The 4,392-nt window shown below is 40.9% G+C and overlaps 1 protein-coding gene across 1 annotated transcript in view; it reads left to right on the top strand.

Moving 5' to 3' along the window:
- The window catches only part of CELF2 (CUGBP, Elav-like family member 2), a 257,535-nt gene that overhangs the window by 152,232 nt on the left and 100,911 nt on the right, over window positions 1–4,392 (top strand). The window lies entirely within an intron of this gene.

Raw genomic sequence — 4,392 nt, 5'->3', positions numbered from 1 at the left:
ACATTAATTTATGTAAACATGATCTTTGCAGAGTCTTTTTCGAATTGAAATACAGTGTCACACCAGTTTCCTGCTGTAAGAATGGATTTATAAGGGAGGACATATTAATTTTTCATTTCCATTTTTTTAACATCTGAGTTTATATTTGGATGTCTCTCATGTACTAGTCAGCCCAGACCATAACAGCTCAGCTTACATCCCAGCACGCAGTCATGGTTTCTTTAGGGACAGATTAGTTAGTAATGACATGAAATTGCCTTGATGCTTTAAACCTGATTTGTATGTATTTATTTACCCTGCCACCACGTATATAATCTAATTCTGCTTCTGCTTTTTCTTCCTCCTTTATCACCATCTATCAAAAGGGTATTACCAAGCTGCAGATGTGGAATTTGGCCCCTTTCTTCAGAAGTAAACCAGAGGGTACCAGCATTTGGCCATTCACTTCCCAGTCATTAGGCAGGCAGCAGGAGAGTTCAGGAATTTGCTAAAAGCTGTCCTTGCCCTATACAGAAAAATGTACATTGAAATTCTTTAGATATTTCTACAGCTATTAGCCATTTAAAACTGTTTAATGTAAGTGGCTTATTTCATTGAGCAAGAAAAGCAGATTCTGGCAATTTTGCCCTTGATATCTTTTCTATCTGTGTAGCACTTTAGTCAAAATTTACATAATAATGGGAAGTGTTGTGGCACACGAACCGGTGCATATTAGTTCTTAGTTGCTTTCCCAAAACGTTTCAAAATGCAGCAGATTTAATCTAGGTCAAAATTAAAAAAAAAAAAAAAAAAAAAAAAAAAAAAGAGGGAAAAAAAGAGAGAAAAGAAAAAAAGAGGGGGAAAAGCTCACTTCCATTTTGTAGGCAGAGGACATTTATAGAGAGCATTTGTATTCACAAGGGTACGGGAATGACAGAGTGTGACTCCTCCAAAAGAGCTCCCTGGTGCAGCTGAAGGCTGACAGCAAACTAGGACTTGTGGCCAATTAACAGAAAGGCCGTCATAACTTGCAAGGCATGGAGAGAAAAAATTGAGCTCTGTGGGATCATTTTTCACTGGCCATTTACGGGGCTGTTACCGGCCTGGAGCATTTGTGCTTTAATGCAATAGGGGCGGTTTGGGGCACGCTGGGGCTGGTGCATTGCCACCCTGGATGTTCTAACCAGGAGGAAAAATAGAGCACAGGGTGGAATTTGGCACGTCCCAGTTGTGAATGCTTCTTGCTTATGAGCCCCTGCCTACCTTTAGCTAATGTATTAATATTAGAAGTGGCATCGCTCTAATATGCGCTGTCATTAGAGTGGCGATGCGGTTTCCTGGCTGGTGACAGGATTGGTAATACGGTTTCCATCAGGGTGCCAATTATATCAAACTATTAGCAAACCTGAGCTAATTGGGAGGCGGCATCGTTAAAGGCTGATTTCTGCAGTATATGGCAATTCTATCAGGGATTGCTTCAGGAGTGAATCATTGCCATCACACTCCTGAATGACTGCATACAATAGAGCAGGAGGACAGTGCAGGTAGGAATCAAAATGCAGCCCTGCCTTAGCTGCCACCTTTTTGTGTTCAGCAGAATTAGAGAAACAGTTGGATTTTTATTTCTGGAAACATTTTTGCTTTCCTTTGTCAGGAATGTCTGCATTTGCTATTCAGGCAGTTCTTGTTTTTCTCTGTTTTTGTATGGAATCACCCAACCAAAATCTCTCAGACTTGAAATACCTCTCCTAAAACTGGTGTCTTCATGCAGCTTAGCTAATTGCACTAAAATCTGCAATAGAGAAGAAGTGCCAGACCAGGCTCCCATTGCACTGCACCAAATTTAATGAGTGTGAAAAGGCCCATTGCCCAGCCACACACCTGAACTCCAGTAGCAGTAAATCTTTTCCGTGGCTTTGCTGGAAGTGCATTTTTTAAGTCTTCATTGCCTTTTGGAAAATGACAGCAGAGGTTTGTGGTGGGTTGCCTTGCAAATCACACTGTTCAGGAGCATGTATTTTAGTATCTGGGTGAACAGCTGGAATGCAAGAGACCCTTTTAAAAGGCAGCCCTGTTGAATCACAGTGTAATGTGTAAAATTTGGTGGTGGGAGAGTGAATGTGGAAATCGGGAGAAAAAAAAAAAAAAAAAAAAAAAGGAAAATAAATCCCCCTTAACTTAAACTAGCTTTAACTGTGCTGCATTGACAAGAAGCTACTTGTCCCCATTGAGATTCCAAGCTTGTATGAAGCCAGCACCTGTTCTGCTTGCAAATGCACACACAAAAGTGAGCTTCATTCACAGAAAGAAAGAAACATAGCAGGACTTCACTCATTTAGCCTTCCAGGGCCTTCAGTCCCTTGATCTGTCAGCCCTTTAGAATTCAAACGCAGCCTTTAAAGGAATTTTCAATTCACAACATGATGACTTTGTTGATGTCCTGAATGCGAATGTATTTTGAATTGAATTTGTCTGCTAGGATTCCATTACTTGCTAAAAGAATACAGAGTTCAATCATCAGATAATCATTATAGCTGTTTTGAAGTGTTTATTTTATTAGTCTAGAAGGTAAAGCAAATTTCATACTTTTAAGTTGTTGCAGGCTTTGCAGGAGCACTGATAAGCTCTTGTATTTCTATGCCCTATGGTTAGGGTTCAGATACTGGCAGCAAGTGATAATATGCACAACGCAGGAGAGATCCAAACTGACAAATTTTGACAGTTAAAAACTATAGAAACTCATAAATCAGACCAAGGACTATGAGGGTTGTTGTTTTTTTCCTCCTGTATCCTTTCTGTTTTCATTCCCCAAACTAAAATTTTCAGGTCTGGAAAATTGCAGCATGTTTTCCTTCAAGCAAATCAAAACCTCAGAGCATCTTGCAGAATAACATGCTTTAATTCCTGTTCACATCCAAAAGTTATTTTCTCATATCAATGCGAGTGTGTAATTCCTGGTAACTTTAACCTAGGAACTGTATATTCAGTTTAGGTGCTGTCAGAGGCTTTTGCACCCAAAGCAAGATGGAGGTTGCTGTATTCATTCAAGCATGAAATTCTGACTGAGAGATTAAGCCCTTTACACAGATCCCAGTGCTGTTAAATGCCAATGAGACTGTGTAACACACATCTCCAAGTGGAGGAGAGCTTTCTTTTGTTGGTTGTTCAAAATTAGGAATGTAAACAGCTCTCACAGAGTAATTAGTCTGTGCTTGAATTGGGAGAAAGTGATAAAAATAATGACACACCAGAGCTCCTAGTGATGTCTTACAGCTGTATCTTACAGCCTAACAAAGCCGTGTCTGGCTGAATGGGGGCAAGGGCTTCACAGGTGATTAATTTGGGTTGTAGAGCAGAAGTCACACAGGAGGAAAAGTTTAATTGCAGGAGGTCACTTGCAGCTCTTTGAAAAATCCTCTTGCTCATAGGAGGAACGGCATTTTTTGAAGTTTCATGGTGAAAACTGCAACTTTCATAATTCCACAAAGCACACAAGTGTGCTCCAGAAACCCAGGTTTACTCTCACCAGAAATTCATGGGCATGGTGGTGTGAGAGTCCTCACCGTTTGCTTTTTTTTTTGTCCATCCCTAACTTATAAATGGCTGCTTTAGTGAAGCCATGGCTGGATGGTCCCCAGGTAATCTTCGTGCAATCTTTGATAGTGACTCCAGTGAAGCTGTTTCTAGCCATATGTGAGGCTGGTTGCCCTTGTCGGTGTCTTGCTAAAGAGGTTTCTGTGGAAATTAAATAAATAAAATCTCCACCACTGGTGCTAATTGGTGCCTTTGGCAGCCTGAGCAGGGGCTTGTGAATTGAATGTGTCATGGAGAATTGAATGTGTCAACTCTCTCCCAATGGCTGGGACCTTGAGGTCTTTTTCTGGCACTAAATTTCCTTTGAAAAAAAGAAAAAAAAAAAAAAAAGAGGGAGAGAGAAACAAGCTGAAATAAGAGATCTTTTCCCTTATTTTTAATGAGGTGTTGAAGTTGAGCATTGTAGTGTACACACTGCAGCATTTTCTCATCAGATGCTTTGAGAAGTAGGGCTGGTTTCTGCCTTTGTTTCTCAAGCATCCCATTTGTTGCTATCAGACGCTGTGCAGCGTGGGGTGGCAGGTTTTGTTCAGTCTGTTCAAGCATCTGGCAGAATAGCCATGAAGTTGTTGGCGATGTCCTTAAGGGACTGTAGGGATCTGCATGATTCATTCAGTGTTTTTTCTAGGTACAAAGAAGAAATGTCTTACACTGTAGTAAATACAGTTCCAAGTAGAGCACAACCAGCGTACAAAAAAGCAGATTTGCTGCTCTGGCGACACTGACTGGCAGCACAAGCTCCTGTTCCTTTTGTCAAGAAAATGGTATCCCACGTGGAGTCAGTAGACTGGGCTGCATTTCAGGCTGTTGAGGTTCAGC

Source organism: Chaetura pelagica, unplaced genomic scaffold (genome assembly GCF_000747805.2).
Source record: "Chaetura pelagica isolate M959 unplaced genomic scaffold, ChaPel_1.0 scaffold66, whole genome shotgun sequence".
Lineage (NCBI taxonomy): Eukaryota > Metazoa > Chordata > Aves > Apodiformes > Apodidae > Chaetura > Chaetura pelagica.
The sequence above is the reverse complement of the archived record's forward strand: the minus strand, read 5'-3'. Positions and strand labels throughout refer to the sequence as shown.